An 18010-nucleotide genomic window follows, 5' to 3' on the forward strand; every position below is an offset into this window, starting at 1 on the left:
CGCCTCGCGGCCCCCGCTTCGCGGGAGCCGCTCGTAGGCGTGGAACTTGGTTTGTGGCTGTAACTCGGACCTTTGAGGAGTCGCTTGGGGTATTTGACATCGCGCAATCTGCTCCTGAAGCTTGCCATCCTCGCCGGGACTGCGAGGCCCAGGGTGCCCTGCAACGCCCTGACACACCGCACCTGGTGCCTCTTCCCGGCCCTCCCCCTTCTCACCTGTGCCTTCATTACGCCTCGCGCCCCCGCTTCGCGGGAGCCGCTCGTAGGCGTGGAACTTGGTTTGTGGCTGTAACTCGGACCTTTGAGGAGTCGCTTGGGGTATTTGACATCGCGCAATCTGCTCCTGAAGCTTGCCATCCTCGCCGGGACTGCGAGGCCCAGGGTGCCCTGCAACGCCCTGACACACCGCACCTGGTGCCTCTTCCCGGCCCTCCCCCTTCTCACCTGTGCCTTCATTACGCCTCGCGCCCACGCTTCGCGGGAGCCGCTCGTAGGCGTGGAACTTGGTTTGTGGCTGTAACTCGGACTTTTGAGGAGTCGCTTGGGGTATTTGACATCGCGCAATCTGCTCCTGAAGCTTGCCATCCTCGCCGGGACTGCGAGGCCCAGGGTGCCCTGCAACGCCCTGACACACCGCACCTGGTGCCTCTTCCCGGCCCTCCCCCTTCTCACCTGTGCCTTCATTACGCCTCGCGCCCACGCTTCGCGGGAGCCGCTCATAGGCGTGGAACTTGGTTTGTGGCTGTAACTCGGACCTTTGAGGAGTCGCTTGGGGTATTTGACATCGCGCAATCTGCTCCTGAAGCTTGCCATCCTCGCCGGGACTGCGAGGCCCAGGGTGCCCTGCAACGCCCTGACACACCGCACCTGGTGCCTCTTCCCAGCTCCTCCCCCTTTTATGCCCCCGCTATAAGAACACCACCTGCTATCGCGGTAGCGGGACGCGTGCGGGGCGCATACCGGGGCAAAGAGCGGGCAAAGAGCGGGCAAAGAGCGGGCCCTCTAAGGCCCTCCGAGGCCGATCGAGGCTGGGCTGGACCTGGAGACTGTGATTTTGGGTTTTGTAGTATATTATCATTGTAATGGCCTTGAGTGAGAACGATATGCTAGGGGATAAACTGAGGGGCGTGGTAAATGGTCCCTTAGATAGTTATTTTAAGAAGAAGTTTGTAATGGATGACGATCAGGGTATTATAATGGCTGAGCGCAGATCTGAACGTCGCCGCTCAATTGAGAACATGAAACGTAGAGCCCCAGAGGTTCCTATCCCTCAGGTTCCCGTAGCTGATTGTGATAGCTGTGGTATTAGTGACGCCCTTCTTTCACAAGAGGGTGTCCCGCTATTACTACGTGATTGCTCACCCACAAACTGTGTTCCCAGTGTTCATGTTATTAGCGACTCTCTCCCTTTAAATGTCAAAAGAAATCCTAAGGTTTCCAACACACGGCTTCCAGGTCAGGGGACACAAAAGGGGAAAAAGGCTAAGAATTTGGCCAAGGGGATAATTCGTGGCCCTCCTCCCAGGAAAATAAGACGTAAGGAGGGGGTGGTCCCAATTAACCCTAGGATCCATCATTCAGAGTTTGGCCAACATACAAAGACTCTAAATGGAACTGCTTCTGGGCTGGAAATTGAGCCAGAATGTAGGTCAATTCCGGCCATTTGTACCCTTTCAGCGGACTCGGATCTAGTTGTGACTAACCCAGAGGCCGTTTTGCCCGCTGTTATTTCTCCGCAGGCGCCTGTTATCCCTACTGTTCTTCTAGCCAAACTGGGGGATATGCTTAGTACTCTCATATTGCCCATTACTGATAACTTGAGGAGGCTGGAGGACAGGCTAGAGAATATTGAATCCACATTGAGAAACATGACTGCCGTAGGAAAGGCGCAAACGAATGGCACTAGTATTCAGGCCTCAGTTCCCACCATTAACATTCCTCAGGAAACTCCTGATCTCAGTAGAAATGTAACACAGGTCTTGGATCACATAGTTCTTGATCGTGCTAGAAAGGGCCCTTTGACGTCCTTGGAACATCTAACTAACAAGCCTATCGCTGACCCTGTGGAGGAGGTCAGCATTGCATCATTGGGGATTACATGTCAGGAGCAGGGTAGCTCCAGGTGGGAGGGGGGCTCTAGGATCCACGGTCCACAGGTTGATTTACCCCCAGAAGCTGTGCCCTTGGTGGTGGTTTTGACAGGGGTTCCTGTATTGGCTGACAATAAGAGAAGATTTTTATCAGCTGAAAAACAAAATTATACACTGGTTAAGAATATATAGACCTATAAATAAGAATGTTAATGGTGAGATATTGTATGTCAGACGTCTCCCTTGGCTTGGTGGCAGAAGCAAGGATGTCGAGGGAGATATAGTTTTGATTAATTTTAGAGATCCAGAAGCGGTTGATTTCATACTGAATTGGCCTTTAGGTAATGGCAATAGCCAAATTAGTCCTCGAGCCCTGACCTATTTTTACCCTAGGTCCCTGGTGTTCCCCCTAACCCATGCCAGGAAAAACCATATCGTTCACCCAATCGTTCCTACAGCATTACATGTTACGAACTCGCGATCCGATCATCAAGGTTGGAATATGATACCCTTTAGAGGCCCTAGGTGCAACAACCGGAGATTGGAGCACCTGAGGCCTTTTACGCCTTTAGAGCTAGGGAATAGGTTTGATGTCTTTTCTGGCATGGACGATTGTGATTGAAGATTACAGTTTAGGAAGGGTAAGTGGGATAGCCAAAGTGCAGGCAGAATAGAGGGAAACGCGACGGTGATATCTAATGAGGCTGATGAACCCCAAATTAGTGATGGGGTTCTTCTGGATCCGGTAACCAGGGCTGCTATTTGTTGTCTTGCCACTACCCACTCACCATCTGCGGGAGTTAGTAGTAATGATAACCAGCTTTTAAACCAGGTAGAGCATTTTGAAACACCCAATTTAGGGGTAGTGGATGTGGAAATTGGAGTTATTTCAGCTCCGCTCACTAGCGGTAAAGACGTTATTCGTCTGTTATCCTGGAATATAGCAGGGTTAGAAAAAAAACTGATTCTCCCGGATTGGAACAACTTTATTGAAAAATTTGATATATGTATGTTCCAAGAAACTTGGAGTTTATTACCAATTTATAAAACTGGATATGCTACTTTTTGTGTACCCGCTTATAGTTGTGGTAAGGGCAGACCCTCTGGGGGCTTACATATTTGGATAAAAGTAGATCTAAACTGGAATATCTCAGTTCACGACTTGGAGTGTAGGGACATCCAACATCTCTCATTACCAGGCCAGGTGAGGGGAAGTAAGATGGAGTTATTTAATATTTATGCTAGAGGGACCCGGGGAGATAAAACGCCTTGCACTTTTACAATTCTAGAACAGGCACTAGTTAATTGCCCCTCAAATTCTAAAATACTTGGGGGGGGGGGGGGGGGGGGACTTTAATTGTACATTCGAACCCTTAAGTGAGGATGACCCCCTGGGTATAGAGGAGGAAGATGCCAGCTGGTCTATTCCCGCCTTGGTATTACCCCCGATTAAAAATTGGTCCGCTAAAGCATTACAGATTAACGCTCTTACTGTGGATTATAATTTAAGAGCAGTAAACGGTAGATCTCCTTCTGATCGGGACGGGGCAATGACGTTCAACAGACTCAACAGCCCGTCCAGAATTGATTATATCTTACTGGACGTCACTATGTGGCGTGATTTAGTCGACATGGAGGTGGTCCCTTCGCAGGATAGTGACCACAACCCTTTATGTTTGTCGTTGAGGTGGAGGAATTTAAAAGGTGGCCCAAACCTAGTCCCATCGAAGACAACAAAGGAGGTGACTCCTTATGACGGTAATCGAAGATTGAAATGGGATAAGGTTGGCTCTCACCCAGATAAATTGGCAAAGATTAAGACGCACATTGATGCGCTGATTAGTGAGCTGGAGACTTTAACTATGGGGACAGGGGCTGTCCCGGAATCGCTTTTCCCACGGATATATACTAATGCTATTGAAGAAGTTGGCAAATTATTTTTAACCCGGAGCTCTAAAACAAAAGCTCCTAAATCCAGCAATCCCTGGTACTCTACAAAGTGCCGGGCAAAAAGACGTGAGCTAACTGCCGCCCTCCGTAAAAAGAACCAACCGCTAGTTAGAATAGCTAGGAGGGAGTATGCGAATGAACAAGCTAGGGCTAAAAAAAGAGTGAGAGGAACAGTATTGGCAGGACCTTAAAAATGCATCTAAAATGAAAAATGGTTCACTGTTCTGGGATTTGATCAATAAGGCCAGAAATCTTAATAAGCCTTTGATGGCTAACCACATTACCAGCCATCAATGGTATTCCCATTTTTCAATAATTTACGGTGGCCAAGATGCACCCAAATCTCTTTTTCGTGATCCAGCCAATCGGGCCCCCCTTGTATTTGCGCTTGAGAACCCATATGTGCCTTCTGAGATTGCAGTGGCCATAAGACACCTAACCCCGAAGAAGGCAGCAGGCCAAGATGGCATCCCGGGGGATCTTCTTATGAAAGAACCCATAGCTTGGGCCACACTCATTGCATTAATAATGAACCTAATATCCAAGGGACATCCTGTCCCAGACTCGTGGAAGGGGGCCGAAGTGATCACGGTTTACAAAAAGGGTGATAGGGATGACCCTGCCAACTACAGACCAATTAGTCTGATAGATGTGATTCAGAAAGTGGTCGGCAGGGTCATCATTCTGCGAGTCGGTGCATGGATGGACGAGGAGCAGGTCCTCTCTCATTTCCAGCCCGGGTTCCGGAAAAAAGTGGGTACAATGGACCAGGTCTTCCGCTTTTTTGCGATCTATTGGAAAACTGTGTTAATTAACCATGGTAGTCTCTACCTGGCTTTTATAGATCTCAGGATGGCGTTCAACCTGGTCCCCCGTGCTAGGCTATGGGAAGTTTTGGAGGAGGAGATGGGCTTGCCAGGTTACCTTCTGGACCTTATAGTTAAGCTCCATGAAGGTAATTATGCAAGAATCAGATGGGGTACCCAAGGCCAATTGACCGAGAGGGTGCCCGTGAGGAGGGGAGTTCGCCAGGGATGTGTCATGGCGCCGACCCTTTTTTCCCTATTTGTGAATGGTGTGGTGGACCACCTGAGGGACGAGTCAGCGGATGCACCATCCCTGGCTGGGGAAAAAATACCAACTCTCCTCTTCGCGGACGACACCATTCTGATTTCAAAAACCCCGACAGGTCTGCAAAAGCTATTGCACCGCTTTAGTGATTTTTGTAATGATAGGGGCCTTACAATTAACACCTCGAAAACCAAACTTATGGCTATTTCCCCTTCCAGAAGAATTTGGAATAATTTTTCGCTCAATGGCGAGTCTTTGGAGATGGTGGAGGCTTTGACTACCTGGGTGTCAGGGTGAATAGTCGGATGCGCTGGAACGACCATCTGGCTAAAATGTTATTAAACTTTAAAAGAGTTGCAGGGGTGGTAATGCGTGAGCATAGGGTGTCAGTGAGTAAACCTGTGGCCCCGGTCCTAGCTATTTACGAAGGCCAAATACTGCCAAGTGCTTTGTACGGCTCTGAACTTTGGGGGTTCGAGAATCTCCCGGATTTAATAACCTCTGAAAACAAATTCTTGAGAGATTTGGTTGCCTTACCAGCTTCTACCCCATTGATACCATTACGTTTAGATATGGGCAGGCGCCCCCTTAAGGAAATAGTGCGCCTTCGCCCTTTACTTTTTTGGGTCCGGCTGAGAAGGACTGAGGAGCTTAAGAACTACGCTGCTCCATTGGACGAACTTATCTTGTTGGATAAAGGTAACAGGATTAAGTGGTTGAGTAACCTGCGGCAGCTGGTGGGATTCATAGGCCTAAGTGATCTATGGAAGAGCCAATCCCCCCCTCCTAAACTAGTTATTAAGAAGCTTTATTGGGAGTGGGTCCAGCTGGAGACTTCTCGTAGAGGTGTCGGGGTTCTCTCATTGAGCGGTTTTTAGATAATAAGGGGTCCCGGTTATTTGAACAACTCCTTGATTACATCGAGAAACCCCTTGACAGATCATTATATTTAAAAGTTAGGTTTGGAACCCTCCCTGTAAATGCTTTTACCTCTGGGTGGAACCCTCAAGGTAGTTCAACAAAGGCGTGCCCGTGTTGTGCAGCCCCTATTGAGTCCGTGGCGCACCTTATGTTTGCTTGCCCGGCTTACAAGGCACCTAGGAGTATATGGCTAAAACCTTTATGCAGGGGCCTGGGCCTTCGATGCCACGCAATGGCCCTGCGAGTCCTCTGTACTGATACATCCTCCTCTTCATTGGTGTGTGGTGTCGCTAAATTTATCGGAAGTGCTTGGGTGATCCGTATGAGGAGACTTAGGCTCCAACTTACTTTGCAGGCCGGGGCGTCACAATGAGGGATTGGCCCTAGGGCCAGGCTAGCGATCCCAGATATTTACTTAGTATGGGAAATGAATTGTTATGCTGTTGAATGCAGAGTAAATTGATGAATTTTAACACGTATTTTTTGCTAGTGTGAAATTTTTATGTGACTTATGTTGTATAAATTTTAACGATTTATATTGTATTTCTGTAGCATGTGTTTACATAGGTCATGTTACTGTATACTTACTTTTATGATGAAAAACCTTTTTTATCGAATAAAGTATTACTGACTGACTGGCATAGCAGTCGCAAGCATGGGCAGAAGGTTTCAAGAGTCATACATAACACAATTATACTTGGTAATAAGTGAAAAATAAGGATTTTCCAACTTCTGGTTCAAAGTGGTATCACAGACAGCCCAAGCTTCTCTCTCCTCTATTTGATGTTACTCTCAGTGAAAAATATCCCCATTATCAACTGTCACCCATCTATAATTCTGTGTTATATTCTTGAGTCCTTTAACTCATCCAGAAGAAAAGAAATCAAACAAAAATAATAAAAACCCTTTACTGTGTGGTCTAATTTTTTTTACTTTTTTTGGGTAGAACATGCGTGTGTGCTTGTGTGTGTTTTGACGACGCACTCTCCTGTTGGTGCTAGCAGTGGGGGTAGACCAAGACCAACCAAACAAATGCCAAGACCACCTAACAAATGCCACATCCGCCTTTGAGAAAGAAAGCTGCAATCCAATCTGAGCAAGACTCGGAAGAGTTGAAACATGTTGGTGGTTTGCTATGTTAATAAATATTGTGGAAATTGTACCGCATATTGGAGTGCAGCGTTCTTTCTCGGATGTGGCATTTGTTATGGGGACTTGGCCTACCCCCACCGCTAGCATCAACAGGAGAGTGCGTCATCATTTCAGACCGCTTTGGATATGGATATAGATGTAGATATAGATATCTTTCACTGTCCGTGATAATGGCTTTGGCATTATGCTTAGCCTCACTTGCCATTAAAAAATACCTGACTGCCCCAGAGGAAGGTCACATGCGAGACTGGGCACAGGGCCTTTTCTTAAGTCAGGCCCTGCCTCCAACCGTCCAAGATTGGACAGTGTAGTGGGCTGGGCCAAGCCTTGCAACCACTCCCACTGGGCCTGGTCGAAAGCTATGCAAATACGTTGGACACACAGAGGGGTGATAATTGTGGAACATAAAAATATGAGTTTATAGTGTCATTTTAAAAACACTAAAAAATTAAGGAAAAATGATGGTTCTGGTAAGACATGAAGTATGTTTACAAACAATAAATGATTCCAAGAACAACAACAAAAATGTAAGCAATGTTATGATTCTGCAGTTGCAAATGTTCTGACAATCACCCATTTTTGGCTTAATGTCTATTCTTCAATCAGGTACTTCAACGCAGTTTACTCAGTACTATGTGGGTTGCAATAAAATGGACAATTGTATTCAACTACGAGTAGAAACTTGATGTCCTTCTGGCATGTGATCACCTGCATGATACAGAATTGCCAGCAGTGCGCTGTGACATGTACCTGCCCATTGCAAGAACTCGGATGGACCAGGCCCAAACAGGCACTTAAAAGCTCCTTACGCCAGAAGCAGCAGGATGGGCCCCTAAGAGGTAATTCCAAACAGTTCTACATATCAAAGGATTTATATGTATTAAATCAATCTCTACATTATCTTTTCACAAAAGGGTGCTGCAATGAGATGCAATGAAAAGAGCACTATTTTTGCCTTTTATTAGGCAGAAGGGGTAACTCGACCAGTCTAATAAACCAGCCTCACTTTTGTGCTGCTACAGTAGCTAGGAATTTCGTTGTTTGGTTGTTACAGGATCGCTGCTGGATGTAGTGCCATTCATTGGCCCCTTTCGCCGTTAGGCCGACCTTCCATGGCTTGCTACTCAACTGAAGTCGCTGCACACTGCATTAATAAATTCAGTGGTCATCTACGCAGCTCCCTGATGCGGTTATCCACCTCTCGCAGGGCTCCTACAGTGATTTAATCTGAAGGAATTGCATTTTTCAGGCCCTGGTTTCCAGGACAGTGTAACTGCTGAAACACCTTCCTGTTTTCCATCTACTGGACCACACCTCACTCAGCTCTGCCAAGTATCACGCATCGGGCGTTAGACTAACGCATTTCAGTGTAGTGGTCCGCATCACCGCACTGAAATGCTAAGTCACACATAATAGCATCTCTGCTGTCAAGGTGGAGCCGCAGCGCTAGTAATCATTGGCATAATTAGCCCACAATAAAGCTGAAATTGCAGCTCACCGTGCCCTGCTCCCAGAGTGACGAGTTGGCTCCCAGTCTGCAATTCTAGCTGCTGTCGCTACAAATAAACAATGCAATTCTTCTAGTATTCACTCAACACTGCCAGCCGCCGGCTTTTTGATACATTAATGATCATGACTGACGCGAGAGTTAGTGGGTCTGTGCGACTCCGGTCAGTTTGAACTTTTTGATCCACACTAGGCGGGACTTACTGCTGCCTCCCACTGTGGCGCCTGGCAGGGGCTGCAGTTCATGGTGTTTAGGCAGACTGCAGGGTAGATATCAGCGTTGCTTGCATCGCGTTGTGCTGCGGTACCATTGACCCTGCCGCGACTGGAACCGACCCACCTTCCCAATCCACGCCCTGTGCAGCCAGGCCTCCTGAGCCTCGGACTTATGCTGACCGGCATTTGCCTCAGCCGGGAGTCGTTGCAGCTCTAATGACGAGGCGGCCTGCTATTGCCGCTCATCAAGTAAAGTAAGTGAGTGCCTGCTTGTTGACATTTGATATATATATTTTTTTGCGCTAGCCGTAACGCGCAGCCACAGTGGACTCGTGGGTCTAGTCGGCGCAACAAATGAAATTCAGCGCAGCTGCACATACATCATCAGAGAGGTAGCACTAGTTCTGTGACAGCCTGCTGGTGTTAGCGCTGGTGCCGCTGTCTGCAAGTGCGGGGCTGGGCGGATGAACTCATTTTCAGGCAGGGAATAAAGACACTGCTGCGCAAGAGGAAGGTCTGCACAACCCCACTGCCAAATGGCGTGGCTTTCCATAGCTGTGTTTCTTGTGCAGGCTTGTAGCATTCACCACACAAAAGCACACGCCTAAAAAAAACACACAACTGCAAAAAAAAAAAAAAATAGTTCCTGAGCTACAGTTATTATTTCTTACTGCTGTAGCTGAAATGGGTGTAATATATGATCTTTATGTTTCCCTAGTCTTCATAGCGTGATTTTGCACGCAAGATTATGTCACTCATAGTTGTTAAAATGTCACTCACAATTTCTCTGAAATTATGAAACTGTCACACATTGCAACCTGAGACCCTGGCAGCTATGCTCGCTAGGTCACATGACGAGGAACAGATTTCATGGGGCTGATTTAACCTACCCCCAAGCAACGAGCACACTTTGCCCTTACACTCTAAGCGGCTGGCTTGAGCCTCCCATCCATTGTGCTCACTAGCATTGTTCTTCACTTAGGGCCAATTGGACGTCCTTGCCTCCCTACCCACTCTCCTTAGGGAGTGCCTTCCCCATAATTACTCCCCTTATCTACCTACCAGATATTGGGTGCTCACGCCCCGTCCTGAGGATTACCTTACATTGCCAGAGGTCAAAACGGCGTCGACAGTAGACTTATATAGACTCCTATTCCATTGCATAAAATTAACCTAAGGAGTCTTTTGTCCTTTTTTATGTGATGCACTTTCTTTCCCTCACCTATCACTGCACCACTCTCCACTTAAATGTGAGCACTGGAACTTCACCATGTGTAAAAAAAAAAAAAGCATGAGAATATTGAAAATGTGCAATGAATAAATTAATTGCAATAAAGCATCGGTTATCTACCTGCTTTTACTTGCCTTGGTAAATTGATAAGTGTTTTGTCTTTAATTAATTAAGACAGACCGCTTTTCGATTGAGGCCGATCCCTTAGTGGACCATTGTTTCCTCCAATACACAGTACAAGTAAGGCATTCAAACACCAACTATGCCAAAGTATAATAACAAGCATTGGCATAGCCAATAGGTCTCGCCTTTGGGACCTTATAAGTGTTTAGCTATGCAACAGTTGCATAACTAAATACTTATAAGGTCCCAAAAGCGAGACCTATAGGCTATGCAAAGCGGCCGTGCCGCCGCGAAAGTGAAAGTAAACGGTAAAGCGCAGCGCGGCACGCCCGCGCGCCCGCACACATGCAGTGTAGCTCTAGGCTGGCCTGGTAGCACTTTTTGGAGCCCTCTCAATAAGTCTCGCCAGACCAGTGCATGCGCTGGGTCAGGCGAGACCTAAAAAAGGAGCAATAAAATAGTAAATTTAGAGAAATATATATTCAATCCTCCCAAAAAAAAAATGTCTCTTTTTCTTAGTTTATTTTTAAGTCGGGGGCAACTTTCAGACCATGACATTGAAGTTAGAATCCAGAACAACCAAGAAATCTGCGCAAGAGCTTACCAAAGAGAGAAAAGACGGATGTCCATTTCTTCCATGAAATAAAATAAGTAGCTGCATCAGGGGCCAGTGTACAAGAAAACGAAAGAATAATGTTTTGCTTCGGATCCTTTTTCCAAAGGGTTGAGCGCTTGACACTGGGCAGAAGATTAATCAAATGGGTTCCATGTGAAATAGGCAGGAGAGAAATTTAGGTTTAATTTAAAAATATTTACTGCATTTTCCATTTCATTTAGAAATGTGATGAACTGTTTGTTTCGCAGAATCAGGCATTTTTCTCTTTTTAAGGTGTGTGGATTTCATATGAAAACAAGATGTGCAAACATTTTATTTCACCACAATGTTGTCAAACTGCACAGATCGTAGAGATTGCAAAGGTTGTCAGCTTACCAAAATATCACCAGTGGGTGAAAATTCCTACAACCGAAGGTTTAGAAAGGAGTATCCTACAAATCCTTTTTGGGGAGTTTAGTCTCACACTTAAAAAGCATTTGAAAGGCGGCTATTTCCCAATTTGTGTTTTTTGAATTTCACTACTTTTTTTAAAAAAAACGGCCCAATTTTTGCTGCAAAGAAATGATTTACTTTTAGAAATATTCATGTCCACACCACTTGAAATCATCAGCCAATTAGGGAAGATACCCCTCTAGAAACCAACGACAGTGGCTGAGATGGTATCTCCAAAGAATCCACAATTTGGTGAGAAAAAAACGTTTACAAAAATAGTTGTAGCAACTTGAAAGCCATTTAGTCTGATCTAGCAAAAGTTTCTACTCATCAGGCGATCGGATATGCACATTAAGCTCATCCGACTAAGCACAGAAGTCAGAAACCAGAGATGAAAGTTAAGTGGCACTGCATTCCTGGTGTCCCATTCTTCACCCCTCCTTCACTCTCCCCTATTTCACCAAAGCCTTTTGTCCACCATCTGCAGCTGACCCTCGGGCTCTCTGGAACAACCCAGATGTTGCCTTGAAACTAGGGGGCGCCTAACAATTTCAACAATTTCACCCTTTGAATAAGAGGACAAAAAGAACTCTCAAGAGGCTGGGGTCAAAAGTGATTAATTGCACGACTTATTAACAGAAAATAAGTGACAAAGCGTCTTCTTGACAAGGGACCCAGCGTTCGCCTTATTACTTCGACATACCTTTCTTGAAACGCTTGTTAGGCTGAAAAAAGGTACCATTTATCAGACTTGGCAAGAGAATTTTTGATTTCGAGAAACTATTTCCCCCTGTGGTTGCCGAAAGTGGTTAGTTGAAAGGGAAAGAAAATGCTGCTTCATGTGGTAAAATTAACCAACCTAAAAAAAAAAAATACATATATATATATATATATATATATATATTAAAGCTCCAAGTTTTCCAACAGTTTGGGAGTGCTCCCCAAACTGTTGGAAAACTTGGAGCTTGAATATATATATATATATATATATATATATATATATATATATATATATATATATATATATATATATATATATATATATATACACACACGCATACATACATACATACATACATATACACACACAAAGGAAATGAAAAGAAAAAAAACGTAATTTGTCATTTGTCAGGCATATAGATTATATTCATAAAAAGTAATTCACAGCTATTGAAGTAAGACAGATTGAAGAGTATAGCTCCAGCACAGAAGCGTGCTTTCATGCACCTTAGTGCAAGATAAAAAGGGCAAAATTAAAAGGAAGCGTTGGCAATTTAAACACACACGGAAAACATGCGCTGGTCAACTATTTTTGAACAACCATATCATAAGTGGACAACCCCCCCCAAAAGATCAAAGCACTATTTAGCACCCAGCTCTGTTCTCGGAACTGTGTAAGTCACTGTGGTTAATAGCATGGTGCCATTCGCAAATATTCATGTTAACTTTTTTTGCTTTGCGCTCTACCATCAAAAACTAGAAGTGATAATCTCGCTTGGCGAAAGGCAGGGGTTCAGAAGGATTGTTAAATTATGGCGGTTAATGGGGTCTAATTGTACCTTAGCATGTTGCACTATTGCATGCTTATTGAAATAGTGTTTAAGCATTATGTAATGAGCATCATTAGAAAGCTCATATGACAAAGTCACGCTTACCTTGACCAACAAGAAAAGCACTTTTAAAACAGATGTATTTATTTGTGGTTTAAGGGAAGTCCAGACTCCACACAAGGTTGGTGCACATAATGTTGGACCAGGGAGTAGTAAAACAAGGCAACAGGTTGCACACCAACATTTCAAATATTCTACTGTTTTGTAGTTGCGTTCATGCAGCACTTCTTACCCTGTGTAGGCAGTCTGGTAGCACGCTACTCTGTGTGCAGCACTTTTCTGGAAGGGTGAAGCTAAGAATATTTTGGGTCCCATCCGTGACAGCCAGAATGGAGTCTAATTTTGTAAAAGGTCACCGCGCTTGAGGGTGTATTGGAGTCAAGTGGCGTCGGCAATAGAGCACCTAAACTGATATTACCTTTGTGTCTGGTTGGAAGGGTGTGGATTGTGAGAACGGACAGAACAGGAACTATTATAGTGTGAGTGATGAGCAGCAGCATGCTCTTCTGGGGACACTGTTGTAGGAAAGACCATATTTTGTGTGGTTTATCTCCAGATTTATGCCTTGACTGTTTTGATGGCTGAAGAACTTTGTGCATTGTATCCCAGCTAACCAGTGGTTAAATGTCTGTGCCACCCCTTTCAACCTGATGAAATTGCTATACAGCTTATTGGCATATTTAACTTTCCTATAAGCCCCTAGTATATTGTACAAAGTGTACCCAGGGTCTGGAAATTAAATGCCACCAGTGGACTACAGCACCTGTTGTGCCATCCACTATAGTGGCGGTGCAAATATAGCTTCGGGCTTACAAGTGTATTCTGACTAGCAGCGTAAAACTGGTTATTCGACCTGTCGAAATCAACCCTTTTGAAAGGTCAACACCTCTCTTTTCAATATCAAGTCAACCCTTTGTAGGTCATGCTGCCCATAAGGCAGGTTGCACGATATTTAAAGGTAGGACATGTAGAAATGTAATATTAACATGTCCTTACAGAGACTAGCAGCCGAAAGCTATTTTTCAGTATTTAGTTGTACTATGTAGAAAACCAGAGTACAGATTAAAAGTTCCAATACTGTTTCTCTGGAATGGAACAAACTAGAAAATAATTAAACCAACTATTTTGAATAGTTATTAAAATACAATTCAATAGTCAAGTCAGATTTTTAATAAATATTAAGGAAAGTAACTTTAAGAAAGCTTCTTTTTTCCTGCCTGAAGTTCTTGGAGCCTATGTTTGAATTTGCTCTCTCACTTCTGCCAGACAGTAATTAGCAAAGTGCCTTCCAGGAGCAAACAAACGGCTGACAATAATGGGCAGAGATAACTTTTCTCAATCTCCCACTAAACGGACTTTCAACATCTTGAAAATGCCCCGAGTGGATAGAATTGACTCCAGGAACTTTTACCCCATTGGTTAGGACATGCTTAAGAGTTATTCCCACCTATCAGCTCGTGGCAGCATAAATGCGGCATATCCAGGCACCTACTTCAGAACAATGCTGGACATGAGGGACAACAGAAGAGGGCTTGGCCTCTTGTCTGTGACCTGTGCAGAGCCCTGAAGTAAAGAAAGGGAAGGATGTGGCCTAACGGCGAGAGCGGTCAACCTCCAAACTAAAGAACCGTGTTTGAGTCTCAGCAGGGACGCTCAACATCCCGTGATTCGGGGCAAATCACTTAATCTCCTCATGCCTAACAAAATGAATTTGTCAGTCTGTAACGCAACTGGTGCTCAGGTAAAGCGCTCTGATACCTTCGGGTCGAGTTTGAGTTATATAAAACTCCCAAACAAAACAACAACAAAAAAGGGAGGTATACACTACACATAGAGGGTTTGGGTAAGCCCTCTTCATCATCCACTGAATTGTTCATCATTCATTCACATGTTGCCTCCACACAGTGCAGCGTACAGTCCGTGACAATGTATCCACCCATGTCAGTCAGCATTTTTCCTGATCATATGTGCACATCTTCCTAAAAAGAAGCGCACTTCAATGTCAGGGTTTATTGTCTAATACTTTACATTGCCAATGCTTTTTCACCATTCTTTACCCTTTTCTTTTTCTAAGTAAACCTCATGTTTGAACTATCTTTTCAGGTGACAGTAACTCAAAGCCAGCAGTAAGTTTTATTTGTCCCAATATGAATCAGACTTTCCTGTGTAGTGCTTTTCACTGAAAAGGGGACTCTATTCCCGTTCTAAGTGTACCTGCTTACTGTGAAGCACCCATGCTTTTCTATTAAAATGATATGCAGCTGTTAATTTTTAATCTTACAATTTTAGTAGACTATTATCCTCTTTTTTGGCACACAAGTGTAATTAAAAAAGTAAAATGACCATCACTGCAGCTTGCCAAGAACAGACTATTGGCTTTGCCTATGCCTCCTCTGTCATGTAGGTCATTTTTGCCCAACACTAAGCTTGAAGTATGCAGACATCTAAAAAAATGTAAGAGTTCCTAATCTCCAGGCAATGATTTATTCTCCTACAAAGAAAGTATTTTCAGATGATGCATTAATGGGTTGTTCGATGCAATACAGTGCTTAATTTGTAGAAGGATAAGTGCTACAGCCCTAAGTTTTGTTGAGAAGGTCATGGTACCAAATACCAAAGCTGCATAGTCTTGATTCCACCTCATACGTCTTCAATCCACCAACAGATACTCCCTGACCCTTTAGCCCACTTATGCAGGCCCTTTTCATTCCTTCTTCATCCTTTATTCACAGTTTGTCTGTCTCGCTCTTCCTCGTTTTTTCTCCCCGTGTTGTGTTCGCCTTTCTCTTGCAAAAGGCCAAAGTTTGTTGAGAAAAAAAAATAAGTGCTGGTCCCCAAAAATGAGAGCCTGTGCGCCATACCTACAGCCACTGCTCAAATTAAGAGGAAGTAGTTACGAAGTTGAAGGGTTAGTAAGTGATTTTTAAGTTAGTTTTCCTATTAAATTGGGGAGAGGATGTGGTCCGTCGGCTTAAACTGCCGACTTTGGTGCAGGAAACCAGGGTTCGAGCCGCGAGGTCGCGTCCAGATCTTGAGATTCTGAGCAAATCACTTAATCTACCGTGCCTGAATGTGTAATGTAAATACGGTGCTCATGTAAAGCGCTCCAATACCTTCGGGTCGAGTTCGCGCTATATAAATATGCAAAAAAAAAATATTTAAAAAAATTGAATGTTGAATTTACAAAAGAAGATGAATGAGGGATCCAGGCTGATATATGGCCATTGACGCTCCATAGAGCTTTATGTGTGGCACTTTGGGGCTGGGAGGGCTGCACCTTAAGAGGAACCAAGGGAGTTTAGGCATTGTGGCTCACTTGCAGAACAAAACATGTATTACAACCAGCGCCGACTGGCTGCAGTGCACCCTTTTGCACTGGAGGGGAGATTTATATTTGGGGACTATACCACCTTAAATTTTGCACAGCCTTCTATGGTCAAAAGATGTCCGGTCTGTCCGGTATTGTGAACCACACACTGGTTATAAAGAGCACGGCATTCAAATACAAGGAGTCAGTGTTACTTATGGATACATCCCATAGAATGATTAGGGCTTTTCCTGAAAAAAATAAGGGCAATTGCAGGCCTTTATTAAGCTGTTCTGCATCCATCTCTGGTTGCCTTCCTAACAGTACTGAACCCACAAGTATTCTCTTATTTCTACAAGGCCGAAGACACGCCATGGTTGGCAAAGCGTTCTACACGTGTTCACCTCCAGCCCCAGCTGTAGCCCCAAATCTTAGCACGAGTCTGTAACGCAGCCCTGCCAAGCAGCCACAAACCCTCTGCTCCGAAAAGGCTGTGCTTGATCAAAGTACCAAGAAGTGCAGGTCGTCTTCTGAATATTTTGAGCTTCTTTATTTTTAATAAATAAGTAAAGAGTGTTTTTCGGTGCACAAAAACAATACCCTTGAAATGTTCTGTATCGGACGAAAACCTAAAGGGTTCAACAGGCAGAAACGCAACCCCCGCTTGTCAGAAGACCCAATGTATGCATTTCAAAATACACTACATGTAATTGGACTATTCCGTTAGCGCTGAAACATGTTTAACAAAATATACTTCTGCAGGTTTTTCACCCGTCCCATGGTCCGCTAATGCATGTTAGAATGTATATGTCAATACAGATAACAAAGAACGTCTGGCAACATTTGTAATGCACAGTGCGAGCTACCCAGCTCACCCTCCTACGTAACGTCTTCCCCGATCTACTAAGACAGGGTTAGGTCAAGTTTCCGTAATCGATTTTCTGCCTGTGGCGCAGATGTGGCTCTCACGGACTGCCCTCCTCTCTTATCTGTCCCCGCCAGGCCGGGCTCGCATTCCTCGCAGCGTGACCGCATTCCTGCTGCTGGTACGGAGCGCACCTTCCGGGTATCGGCCCCTCACAGAGCGCCTTTGTTCCCTCGAAGCCTGCTCCGCGCCGCGTGTGCTGACTGAAACAGGCGCTATTCCAGTCACCGCGGTAGGTTCCGGAAGAGCCCACGAAGAACACAGTCATTTTAAAATACACGGCATCAAAAGAGACCAATGCTGTCTTTAAGACTATATCTGGATGTTTCTTAAATTGCCAAAACGTTGTCTTGTCCACCACCCAAGCTAGTAGGATATGGACCAGGTGGGATATTTGCGTCGATTGTCAAATTGGTAGGGTCCGCGCTCTCCACATGGGCTTAACCATTCTAGTCAGTCGAACCCATTTCAGTCTCCTCCATCTGTGAGAGCCGGGGGGGCTACAAGTAGTCTGTAAACACTTGCTTCTTCCTGCCGTTGAAGCACAGTATGAGAGCTATTCTCTCAGCCAGGTGAAAATTCCAGATGGTCGTTTACTAACGGACTCCCTCACTTTAGCTCCTCGAAGGTCGACTATTTTTAAAGAAAGCGTCCTTCTTAGAATGTTTCCAAAATGTAACAAAAGAACGGAAGCTTATCCCAGTACCACACTTGGAAAAGTGTCAGAACTGGTATCCCATGGTACACACGCACAAACATGTGAAAACTTTCTTCACCCTACTTCATTCCACTACAGACATAACAGTTACACTACCATAGCGACACAAGAAGTAAATGTAACCACTCATCACGTATACCACC

The 18010-nt window shown here is 44.8% G+C and overlaps 1 protein-coding gene across 1 annotated transcript in view; it reads right to left on the bottom strand.

The window, feature by feature from the left end:
* Nucleotides 1–18010, bottom strand: part of UBTD1 (ubiquitin domain containing 1) — a 220698-nt gene that overhangs the window by 76443 nt on the left and 126245 nt on the right. The window lies entirely within an intron of this gene.

Source organism: Triturus cristatus, chromosome 1_2 (genome assembly GCF_964204655.1).
Source record: "Triturus cristatus chromosome 1_2, aTriCri1.1, whole genome shotgun sequence".
NCBI classification, from domain to species: Eukaryota; Metazoa; Chordata; class Amphibia; order Caudata; family Salamandridae; genus Triturus; species Triturus cristatus.